Source organism: Schistocerca nitens, chromosome 1, assembly GCF_023898315.1.
Source record: "Schistocerca nitens isolate TAMUIC-IGC-003100 chromosome 1, iqSchNite1.1, whole genome shotgun sequence".
Taxonomy (NCBI): domain Eukaryota; kingdom Metazoa; phylum Arthropoda; class Insecta; order Orthoptera; family Acrididae; genus Schistocerca; species Schistocerca nitens.
This window is the reverse complement of record NC_064614.1, coordinates 479,420,784-479,434,356: the sequence shown is the minus strand read 5'-3', so window position 1 is coordinate 479,434,356 and position 13,573 is coordinate 479,420,784. Positions and strand designations below refer to the sequence as shown.

The following is a 13,573-nucleotide window of genomic DNA, read 5'->3' as shown; positions in this document are numbered from 1 at the left end:
GCGGTAGTGTTGAAAGCGGAAAAAAATTTTTTTGGTTATGGTTTGGAAGTGGGTTACGTATTATTGAGTATATATAGGCGGGATAAAATTGTATGGTAGATTCGGTAAAGAGGAGAAGGTGAATACAAAGTGAAATTACTTGCAAAAACAGAAAGAGAAAATAAGATGACAGGAAAGATTTCAGAATGCAACAGTGACAATAACAAACGTAATTGTTGGGTTCAAATTAATGATATGAATATAATAGAGGGAAACATTCCACGTGGAAAAAATATATCTAAAAACAAAGATGATGTGACTTACCGAACGAAAGTGCTGGCAGGTCGACAGACACACAAACAAACACAAACATACACACGAAATGCAAGCTTTGGCAACAAACGGTTGCTTCATCAGGAAAGAGGGAAGGAGAGGGAAAGACGAAAGGATGTGGGTTTTAAGGGAGAGGGTAAGGAGTCATTCCAATCCCAGGAGCGGAAAGACTTACCTTAGGGGGGAAAAGGACAGGTATACACTCGCGCACTCACACACATATCCATCCGCACATACACAGACACAAGCAGCAAAAACAATTACAGAGGAATCTCTCTCTTTCCAATTAATTATAAGATCTTGTCCATGGCAATTTTGAATAGAGATGAAGGAATAGCCAACCTACAACCAGGAGAATCTTTCAAGGAGAATTTAGAGTGGGGAGATATTGTGTAGAGCAAACTCTAAATCTAAAGAACGTAAGAGAAATGAGGAAAATCAATAATTAGAAATATGCGATAATTTCCACAGAGTTTAAAATGAACTATGACTCAACCGATAGAAATGCACTAATCAAAGTTATAAATGCATCTGAAATTGATACTAAAATAACTGAAATAATTAAATGAAGTTTAACAAACACAAAATCAAAAGTAAAATTTATGAGGGAACCATCAAAAGCTTTACTTAAAGTCAGAAGTGAGACAAGGAAACAGTTTCTCAGCTCTACTTTTCAACTGGGCATTAGAGATAGTAATGAGAAGATGGAGGAATCCCATGAATACTACAGGAGTTCAACTAGGAAGAAATCCAATTAAACCACCATAGATTGTCTAGCTTTTGCAGATGATACAGGGTTAATTACTGACTCACTGGATAGTGCCAAAGAACAAATCCCAGAACTACAGAAATAAGCGGACAAAATAGAACTGAAAATATCATTCGGAAAAAAAAAAAAATCAGTTCATGACAAAGATCACTGATGCTCCCCAAGATCCTAAAATTCATAACAACACACTATCTAAAACAAGCTGTTTGAAGTAACTAGGGGAATGGATAATGATGAATACAAAAGAAGAGATCACAACAGAAAATAGAGAAAATACAAAACAGATTGCACAAAATGGAAATGGGATTCCATATGGCAAACAACATTTATAACAAAAAATATTTAATCTGAAACACAAAACTACGACTCTATCAAACAGTAATAAGGCCTGAAACACTATAAGCAACAGAAACACTTAAAATAACAAGATCTGAGGATCTTCAAAAACTGGAATGAGTTGAAAGAAGAATTCTAAGGGAAATACTGGGACCTAAAAGTGATAGTAAAGTTGAATACAAATTAAGTTAAAACAGAGAGCTCTATTTGAAAAAGGAAAAGCTAACTGATGTAATGAGTAAAAGAAGACTACAGTTTTATGGACACACACACACTGAATGGATAATAACGGACTAATCGAGCAGATCTCAACTTACTAAACAGCTACAAATATAAATCCACACAGTTCTCTATAATTTACAAAGATACGAAATGAATTGTAGTGGACATAACAGAAAACAGAATATTTTTTAGAGAAGCAACACAAAAGGCAGAACTTTAGGAATGAAAGAAGTCTGAAAAGGAGGGAAGTGGATCCAGAAAGAAAAGTAATGACGCTCTTGAAGCATGAAGTCTGAGTGCACAAAAATTAAACACAAAGAATCAAAAACAGAGTTCATTTATCATACCATCCAAAAGAGTTATTCGAATAAATAAATAAACCAAAGTACAGTACATAAAAAGTACAGAACACAAAAATACAAAAATCCTAAAAGCTAAATTTATTGTCCTCAAATTTCAAAGAGCTTGTGCATTTAAAAATGTCAGCTTACTGCTGTGCAAAATACTCATCTACAGTAATATAGCAGTAATCAAGATGAAATAATTTTTACCTGCTTTAATCATATTTCTGCTGCCTGCCAAATATAACATGTCAATGGTCACTGCTAATGTGCTTTCCTCTGTTTCATTACAGCCCACTTGAGGATCACACTTAGGTCAATAAGTTAACTTTACATCGCCTCCATTATTCATTAATATGTTTATCTTTCTCTTTCCTCTCTATTACTGCACATTGTGTTTCCAGTCTTCTTGATAAGCTTTAATATATGTGCATCACTCCTTTCTGAAGTGAAGTTAGATTTACTAGATTAGTGAGTATAATAACTTTCCCTTTTTGTTTTGATATTTGCAACTGTCAATTTTATCCTGGGTGTATGTCTTTTTTGGTCACTATGGTCACTGAGGATTTTATTGGTACTTTGGATACAGTTTTAAAAATGAGATACTTGCTCAAAAGGTCAGCTTCCATTTATTGATCACAGAGTGGTTGTACATAGCAACAGAAAAGAACAGTATCCATGACTGTGATGGAAAGACTCGAGACTCCCAGCCATAAAGAAGAATGATTTCCTCCAAAGCACAAAAGTAATATGGGCCACTGGCGAATATGGGTTACAGGAAAGGAAAGGTGCTCTGATATATATCCCCACCTAAACTGAATCATCTGTCATTATCATGAGACAGACAGAAAGCAGGAGAGAAAAAGGAAAAGTCATGAGTGAGAGAATGCAAACAGATGGATAAAAATAGTCAACTATTTGTTAGATATTTAGCACAAGCCTCTGGAGTTTGGAAATAGATTCTGTTGGCTTATGGTATCTGCAGGACTCAATTTGTGGGACAAAAACTCAGAACTTGCTGTTATGTCACCTGCATCATCAAAATTGTGAAATGTAGTATCATATTTACTTGGTTGACATCACAGACCAAATTCTCTTGATGTGGACTCCACTAATAAACACCAAAAGCTTCAATTAAAACATTTTCCACAGCCACCTGATCCACCAGCTTTTGACTTTTTTTTCATGATCTGTCCTTTGACTTGAGAATAACTCCTGAGGAATATCTTTTATTTTCTTATTCTTTTATTTGTTTTCTCATTCCACTTCCAGAATGATTACCTTAGCCCAGTGTTATCAATGACCTTTATTTTACACATATATTCCAGGAAAGGGCTATCTAACCTTAAATGACACCAAAGTGCTCTTTCCTTTGTTCATGTTAAGAACCATGGCACCAGTTTTGTAAAAAGTAGTATGCACATTAAGTTTTTCTATCAAAATTGAATAATTAAATTGGATAATTCCTACAACTTCTAGTTTGCATGCAGTTATATGAGAGCTTAAGCAGATCATATCCCAACTCAAAAAGCACTATCATCATCATCATCATCATCATCATCATCATCATCATCATCATCTTTTAGGTTATGTTCAACAAATGTCCTTCCACATGTTACGGAACAAATTCAATCATAAGACTGCGTGTGGCCCATGTATTCCTCCTCCCAAGTTTCTTGCAACACACTGCGAGTTTCTGAAAGTTCAAAAAGTGAAACTGACCATTCAGTGCTAAGTAGAAGTTGTGAAAAGTGTTGAGGCAAATGAAAATAAGGTAAGCAGTTCAACTTTGTAATTTTCATTGCACTTCCAAGTACACAAAACTGCAGAGTTGCATTGTCTCAACATTGAGATCTGACTGAATGACGACTTAAACTTACTGTACACATACTGTAATATTGCCGAACACCTTATCAATATGCTAGATAGTTATCTTTACTCATTCCATTGTTTTTATTTCGCCCAGGATTTCCCATTGTCAAGTTTCTGGGTGTTTTCGTGGAATCTCTCTCAATTTCATAGCAAATTTCACCAATATCAAGGTGGTCTACAAGAGTTTTCATTGTCATACTAATGTAAATTGGCTACAATGATGAAAAGAGGTTGAACAAACATGTTTAACAACAGTATAGGGGCAGCAATACCTGTCACAGCAAATGATATACAAACAGTGCTACTGTGGGATATCCTCAGAGAACTAGCATGTCAATTTAGAAGTTACATTATACTGTGATCTCATTTGTACATCTAGGTTGTATTTTGTAAAGTATAATATAGCAAATTTTATTAATGATTCATCACACTTCACTCAAAAATGCTGTTCATGATAAGGATTGCTCCCAAGGCCACACTCAGTGAACCACAGGCAAGAACTATCCTGTTTTATGATTTATATTGACTTTATCAAAGTATGACAAGTTTCTTCCACATAATCTACTTCCTAAGAACAAAAAGTTGCTGTTCCACTTATAAAAAACCTGAAAAGAATTGTTATGGACTCAAACAGACTCAACTGATCTACTGACCAACATTATATGTTGCCACATTCCAGTAAGACAAGAAAGAAAAAGCCAATGACAGAACTCCTGTCACACAAGAGCCACAAAAGTGCAAATCTGGATGTGAATTCATATGTAGTTATGTGTATGGCAGAGTTGGGGTGTGGGGCAGGGTGGCAGGGGGGGGGGGGGGGGGGAGCACACACTAAAGAAGCAAAATTTTTATTCTTTTTTATTAAACCTGCAATGCTCTGGTCCATGTTAAATCAACACCAGCCGAATTAAAATACAAGGGCAACAAGAAACATTCTTGGCCTGGTGCAGAAATGGCTTTAATATCACTGAAGTGTACATGTTCTTAAAACAGTTGTGTTGTGTGCATTTCATTTGAGTGGAATACCTTGCTGCCTTAAAATTCTCTGTTTTGTATAATTTTTTGAAAGCACAAATTTATTCGAAGGTTAGTGAAGTTTTATATTGCCACAAGCTGCAGAGCATGCCATATGGAATAGTGTTGTCTTACCATCAGGCTATCCAAACATGGTCTCTGGCCTGACTCAAATTCTCAGTTTTATGTAGAAACAGCTAAAGTTTCAAGAATCAGTTTTTTTATGTAACTGATGACTAGTTTTGGGTTACCTTAACTCATTTTCAAATCTCCAAACAGACAAAATGGTATTTTCCACAACAGCATGCAAACCTGTTAAAATTGTACATTCACATATATCAAAGTCAAGTTTTCTATTAACTTTGGCAGGACAAATTCTCTCCCACACATGACTATGTGTACTATTCAGAATCCTATGTGTACTATTCAGAATATCTTTCTATTGTGTTGATCAATAAATTTATCCCATATATATGAAAGAGTATTTTCCGGAAAACTCATTTAACTAGCTGAAGAATAGGCAAAGTTTCACTCACTCAGCTCACTGTGATGAGTCTGAGCTCACTCTGATGAGTCTCAAAGTCTATAACTACTTGGGATTCGGGCCAGGGCAAGAGACACTAAGGAAGGAATATTGGGATGATGAGTGAAGTGGGTGCACCCACGTCTCAACGCCTGTGATGATTCTGTTCAGAAACTCCAGACAACATGCAGTGTAGATTCCATATCTGGCACCGTCATGGGCCTGTTCGCTAACACCATGTCCTGCACTCTGTCAATGTTATTTTCATTTGTGGCTGTGGAGGGACATCCACTGCGATCTTCGTTCTCCACTCTCTGCCTTCCTTCTTTGAACATGCAGTACCAGCAACCAACAATTTGATGAGACATTACCTCTTCACCATACATGGTCCATTGACATTTATGGATGACAGAACATCTGGTCCCACATGCCCATTCACACCGGATAACAGCACACACTTCCACTGATGACAACATAGTTGGTACACGTCCGCCTGTCATCATGACGTGTACTCTAATAACCTCAGGGACAGCAGTCTGTTGCTACTCTCTCTTCTTTAGTGCTCTGCACATGTATCATTCCTGCTCCGCTGACTCACCTTCCATTGTTAAAGCGGCACCGAGTGTAAATTCATACAACATTTGTATGTATCACGTGGTTTACTATCTTCTCTTTCAAAAACAATGATGAAACTTACTTTTAAAATGTATCATATACAAATCTTGGAAGTCTACTCTTCCACGGAAGGGACAAATGCCTTCACTGACTGCCAGAAGTTTTTTCTGGGTAATAAAAGTTTTCATAATTTTTCTCTCATTGAACTGATATGAGGTTAAACTTCAAAAAATGCGTCAAATCTTTGTCCATCTTCGTTCTTTGCATTTCTGTTATTATTTAAATGAAACACAGATGATATGTTTAAACATCTACCACTTAGCAAAAACCCTGAGGCAAAAATTACAACTGACAACATGCCTCTCCAATGACTCTTTCTCTTCTGCTTCTCACTTTGTTTCCATATGCAGCAAAGGACTTTTCATTTCTGCTGTTGTTAATTTTCCATTGTTTTAATCTAGAACCAAGGCAGAGGCTTATTCCCAGACCTCAGCTTTGCAGGTTTTTGCCATACGTAACAATCAGTTTGTTCCTTCACGACTATTATTAATAGACTGTAAAAGAATAAATGTAAAGGCTCATTTGATTCATCAAGTGCTTGATTCTGTTTAATCCATGAAGCATTGTATACACAGCTATATCAGGAATTTTGTCTGCATCAGTCTCGTTACCATCTTAGTCACTTTTGGAACTTTTTCTACTTTGAACACCTGTACATGTAGAAGACAAAGCATGCTCGGATTCATTTCCTGAAATGCCTGCATGAGAATCATCCATAAAACAACACAATAAGCATAAGAAGCAACTCCAGTTCAAGCAAATCTAGACTTACCACTATTTTCCAATGACATGTAATCTGAATTTTCATCATATACTTACTTTTCATCATTTGAAAACTCATCAAGGAAATAACTTAATCCAGATGTTTCCCCTCATCATTCCACATTTCGAAAACTAAAGCAAACAAAACACATGGAACAGAGAAAACTCAAATTTCAGATAATGCCTACCAAGCGAGTAACAATGACAAACTTTTTAGGAATCATGAATTTTTCCAATGATGTCACTACTGCCATCTAGCCATTACAGTAGAAACATCGTCACAGATGTTTGCAGAATCATAAACACACATTCAACGTCACAGAAAATCATCATAACTAGCATGATGTAATATTATGTCTATTGAACATTCTCATTTCCTGCACTCATAATAATATGTGGAAATTCCTCGTTGGAATATCAACAACATAATGAAAAGATAGATTGCTACTCACCATAAAGATGACATGTTTAATTGCTGACAGGCACACACTAGCTTTTGGCCAAAGCCTTCATCAGAAAAGGAAACACACATACATTTGTTCACATAAGCAAACACACCTCATTCACACATGACTGCCATCTCCGGTAGCTCAGATTGGAGAGTAATTGTCACATAGAATGGAAGCAGCATTCTGAGTTGGTGGGAATAGGAAGGCATAGCAGGATATGGGTGGGGGTATGAGGGGGGGGGGGGGGGAGGGAAAAGCATTGTCTGGCAAAGTGTGTAGAGACTAGACTGCCAGTTGCCAGGAGGCTGTGGGGCAGGGAGGTGGGGAGGGGGAGGGAAACCAAGAGCAAAAACGGATAGGACTGGAGAACGGGAAAGATGGACATGTAAATTGGCAGAGGGTGGCGCACAAAGGTGGTTGGTGATGATATTAGGAATTAAGTGATAGGACCGAGGGTATGGGGACAGGAGGTAACTGTAGGTTGAGACTAGGATAATTTTGAGAGCACAGAATGTGTTGTAAGGATAACTCCCATCTTTGCAGTTCAAAAAGGCTGGTGGAGGACAAGAGGATCCAGATGGCTTGAGGGGGAGGGGGAAGCAGTAACTGAAATCAAGCATGTGATGTTCAGCTGCATGTTATACCACAGGGTTGTCTCCTTTGCTCTTTGCCATAGTTTGGCAAAGGTCGTTCATCCTGGTGGAAAGTTGGTTGGTGGTCATACCAATATAAAAAGCTGTGCAATGATTGCAGCAGAGGTGGTATATGACATGGCTGCTTTCAAAACAGGCCCAACCTCTGATGTGGTAGATGAGCCAGTTACAGGACTGGAATTGGAAGTGCTGGGTGGGTCAATTGGGCAGGTCTTGCACATGTGTCTTCCACAGGGATATGATCCCTGTGGGAAGAGACTGGGACTGGGAGTGGCATTGGGATGGACTCAGGTGTTGTGAAGGTTGGGTGGGCAACAGAACACTGCTTTAGGAGGGGTAGGAAGGATCTTGGGTAGGGTGTCCCTCATTTCAGAGCATGATAGGTAATCAAAGCCCCAATGTAAATGTAGGATGTGAGGTGGAACTGGGGGGATGAAAGGGGCACTCCTCTGTAGCTGGCAGCTGAATTTGGGGGGGGGGGGGGGGGGGGGGAATTGGGGGTGTGAGGGAAAACGGCACAGGAGAGCTGTTTGCAAACTAGGTCCAGGGACAGTGCCTGCATGTGGATGCCTTGGTGACACACTCGGCATACTTGGCAAGGGAGTTATTGTCACTGCAGATAAACCATCCCTGTGTGGCCAGCCTGCATGGGAGGGAATTTTTGGTACTGAAGGGATGGCAGCTGTCAAAATGCAGTTATTGTTGGTGGTTGGCGAGTTTAATGTGGACAGAGGTGTGGATGGAAACATCACAGAAGAGGATGTTAACGTCCAGGACACTGGCACGCTGGATTGAGGAAGACCAGATTAAGCAGATGGGAAGGTAGCTGTTGAGGTTGTGAAGGAATGAAGAGAGGGTGTCTTGGCCCCAAGTCCAGATCATGAAGGTATCATCAATGGACCTGAAACAGACAAGGGGCCTGGCATTTTGGGAGGCTAGGAAGGTCCTCTCTAGATGGCCTATAAACAGGTTGGCGTAGGAGGGTACCATGTAGATGCCCATGGCTGTGCTGCAGATTTGTTTGTATACCTTCCCTTCAGGAAGCATTCTGCATTGGGAGTTAGGATAAAGTTAGTTAGGTGTATTGGAAATGAGGTAGGGGGTTTGAATTCTCAAGGACTTTGGGAAAGTTAGTGTTCAACACCAGTAAGATCTCATGATCTGAGGGATGTTGGTGCATAGGGAGTTGGTGTCATCATTGACAAGTACAGATACAGGAGGTAAAGCGGTGGGGATGGTGTTGAGTCAATGGAGGAAGCAGTTGGTATCCTTGATGTGGGAGGCTAGTATATGGGCAACTGGTTGGAGGTGATTTGTCAATGAGGGCCAAAATTCTCTCCCGGGGGAGGGAGGGGGGGGGGGAGCACATAGCCAACTGCAATGGAGCACCTACGATTGTTGGGTTTGTGGATTTTGGGGAGCAGGTAGAGGAGAGAAATGGATTCTGGGGAGAGGTTCTGGGAAGGGCCTGAGACTTCAAGCAAGTACTGGAGGTTACAGTGAAGTTCTGGGATGGGATCACTCTGGCAGGATTTATAGGTGGAGGACTCAGATAAATGGCAGGGGTCTTCAGCCAGGTAATTACTACGATTCATAACAACGGTGGTGGAACCTTTGCCTGCAGGTAGGATGACTCCGGCAGGATTTGTTTTGAGGTTGTATACTGCTGTCCTTTCTTCTGCTGCAAGAGTGGCGTTCTTAGGAAGGGACCTAGGGAATGATGATGAAGCCAAGTTGGAGGTAAGGAATTCCTGGAAGATGATGAGTCGGTGGTAGGTGAGAAGGAGGGAGGGGGGGGGGGGGGGTGAACTGAGAGAGGCAGAATTCAATGTTGAGGTTAGGTTGGCTTTGGTTGGAGCGATTGATGACAAAGAAGTGTTTCCATCGCAGCTCTTTGACAAAGCCAGCATCGATAAATTTGGGTGAAGGGCTGCCTAAAGGTGAGGCCTTTGGATAAGACTGAAACTTCTGTAGGGCTGAGGGTTTTGGTAGAAAGGTTAACAATAGTGTTATGGGAAAGTTTCAACTTTGGGTTTGATGGAGTGTTAGTTACAACAGTTGTGACCCCTCCCATACAGCCTGGCCAGCCGAGGGTGGTGGATCTGCAGTGACAAGAATTCCCTTGCCCAGTAGGTTGAGGGTCTCACCAAGGACTTCACAGGGGCACTATCCCACAGACCTAATGTGCAAACAGGGCTCTGTGCCAATTCCCTTCACACCCCCAATCCTCCCATCATCCACAAGAACCAGCTACAAAGGAGTGCCCCCTTTGTCTCCCAGCAGCACCCTAGTCTGGAACACTGTAACCACAACCTTTGCCAGGGCTTTAATTACCTATCAACATGCCCTGAAACAATGGACAGTCTCCCAAGATCCATCCCTCCGAAATTAGTGTTCCGTCACCCACCCAACTACCACAACATCCTAGTCCATCCTTATTCCATTCACAATCCCAACTTCTCGCCACAGGGATCAAGACAAAGGAGACCACCTTATGGCACAACATACAGCTGAACATAACATGCTCGATTCCAATGGCTACTTCACTACACAAGCTCTACCACCAGCTTCCCTGAACTGCACAGATGGGAGTTATCCTTACAACACATTCTCTGCTCTCTAAATTACCCTGACCTCAACCTATGGTAACCTACTCTCCAACACACTTCATCCAATCTAACAGTTTCCACGCCATATGTCCTACACCTCCACCCTATTCTCATCTCCAATTTTTTTCGTGTGGTGTCCTCTGCCAACATACCTGCCCATCTTCCCCCCCCCCCCCCCCCACTACTCTTGTTTTTCACTCCTCATTCCCCTCCACTCTCCCCAACCTCCCTGCACCATAGCCTCCCCACACTGTGCCTGTTGGCACTCCATTCCCCGAATGCTCTGCCAGATAGTGCTCTTCTCTGCCCCTACCTGTACCCTCCTATCCCTTCCCACTTCATATTGCTGCTTCTGTTCTATGTGACAACTGCATTCTGGTCTGAGCCTACAGAGATGGCCATCATGTGTGTGTGAGGCGTGCCTGATTGTGTGAATGAATGTGTGCGTGTTTTCTTTTCTGATGAAGTCTTTGGCTGAGAGCTAATGTGCAAGTGTCTTTTCATTCTGTCTGTCTGCAACTCAATGTGTCATCTTTACAGTGAATAGCAATCTATCTTTTCCTTATACTGGTAATATTATGTCAGCCACACACTAAGTATTAGAGACAACGTACAAGCTCGGATAGGGGAAGGTAACTGTCAATGCACTTTCAAATGAACCATCCTCACCTTGAACTTTAAGTGACTGATGGAAAACCTGGAAACCTAAATCTGGATGGCTGGATAGGGATAAGAACTTACCCCGTCAGTGTTTAGCTATTTCTGCTTATTGACCCAGTATTTATGTTTGGATAGTAACAAAAAGGTGATGTCTTCAGCAGAGGATACTCATTATAAAAGAAACATATAAAACATGTAGAATATTTAAGCTCAGATGACAGAACTATGTCAGGATTTGAAAATACAATACAATGACATCTACTGTTAATTTTAATTGTACACTAGAAGGGAAAGAAAAAAAGGTCTATTTACTGCTCACTTTTGTTTAGTGTTTGTTGCTATACTTCATCACACTAGAGGAGTCTTTCTCTATCACACACCTTTTCAGAATTGCAGGGGAAGTCATCTCAGCCCTGACGTTTTGTATGTTTCTTGGCAGTGGTTATATTAATTTGATAGAGTATTGAGCTTCATTTTCAAAAACATTTAACCTACCTATGAAATATTTAAAATAGGCCTATTTATATGTTTTCACGTTATGGGGATGAGTTGTGTCACTGGTCTCTACGTTTGTGAGGTCTTGTAGTGCTCTTACAAACAGTTCGAATTTATACATGTCACAATTCCTCTTACAGACTTGTAGGGATTGGAGAGGGGCTTACACCCACACCTCCAGATTTCAGACACTCAGATCGGCACAAAATGTTGTGTGTCGATAGAGTATCAATCAAAACACCAATTTAGTTCATGCTGTGTGTTTTTGTCCAGTAAAAGATGCTTAAATGATAATTAAAATTAACACCAGAACAACAGAGTATAAAGAAACTATCTGAGAACTGCAAATGTGGAAATATATGGTAGGTGAGTTGGTACAGCATCAGGTCATCATACTAAAGATCTGGAGTTTGAAACCCATTGACGGCAATTTTTTTAAACAGTTTACGCGTAATATTGTTATTTGTGAGAACAGTTTTCTGAAATGCAAAAGGACGTTTTGGAGTTTGTAGCAATGTTCTTTTGGCAGTCTGCTTTAGCTTCGTTAGCTGAAAGTAGCAAACCTATATCATACATTTATATAGATAACACACCTATCTATACAAATGTACTCTACAAGTTTGCTACTTTCAACTAGTGAAGTGAAAGCAGACTATCAAAAGAACATTGCTACAAACTCTGAAACATCCTTTTACATGTCAGAAAAATGTTCTCTCCTATAACAAGTTCACACATTAACTGGTAAAAAGAAAAATTGCAATTAGTGGGTTTCAAACTCAGGACCTTTAGCACGACAATCTGACGCCCTACCAACTCACCTACCACAGGTCTTCAAAGTCGCACCTCATTGATATGCTTTTTTTATACTACATAGTTCTGCTGTTACTTTTAATTACCATTTATACTTGTCCTACTGGACAACAGCACACAGCACAAACTAAATTGGTGTTTTGGTTTATACTCTATCAACACACAATGTTTGATACTGATCTGAGTGTCTTGATATCTGGGGGTTTGGATGTTAGTAGATGAAGTTTTGACAAGGAACACATGACAGAAAATGCACATCTGGGAAAGTTTGAAGATCAGATCACTTGCAAATCTCTCGCTTTCCAGTACACACACAAACTGAGAAGAGGGCACCATAGTGAGTCCCTGTTGTAATTATGACGTAATATACCATTTTTGTCTACCTATAACAATGGCTGGGAGAAACTGGTATGTTCACAACTACAAAGGCTGACTGTGGTGCTTCACAAACATGCTGCACACTCAACTTTGAAGAGAACATCCTTCATCATCTAGATGAGAAGCTGGCAAGAAACACCTGAAACATTGCCCTTTGCCATGAGTTCTTGTAGAGCATGCATGTCAAAGCTCACTGTCTCCACTGTGTGCATATCTTAAAGTGGGAGATTTGAAAGTCATCCTATCTTTAATCTTATTTTAGCCTACATCCAAACAATACATTTCTGGGCATGGGTTTCTTATCAAAACTTTATCTCCTAAGTTCCCTCCATAACCCCTGGAAGTATGTAACAGGAATTACGAAACAACCCGTAAAGTGACTGAAAGAATACAATATTGAAATCCTTAAAATTAATAAACAATTGTTTTTGACACTTTTCCAACATAATTCAAATGGACATTTTTAAAGCAATTATACTTTTCATACCTTTGATTATACAATTCATCTGTACTGTGATTCTGCGATTTACAGTGTACAGATTGTTATATGCACACAGTTGTTCCATTATAAATACTGCTGAGCTTAATTTATTGGAAAAAGTATTAATCTGTTGTTTCCATTTAAGCTCATAGTTTAACATTATATCTAGAAGTTCAATTGAAACTTTTTATTCTTCTTTTGGAAGTTTCAAA

General features: G+C 39.8%; 1 protein-coding gene across 3 annotated transcripts in view; it reads right to left on the bottom strand.

The window, feature by feature from the left end:
- Window positions 1-13,573, bottom strand: part of LOC126252129 (ubiquitin carboxyl-terminal hydrolase 8-like) — a 247,740-nt gene that overhangs the window by 105,285 nt on the left and 128,882 nt on the right. The window lies entirely within an intron of this gene.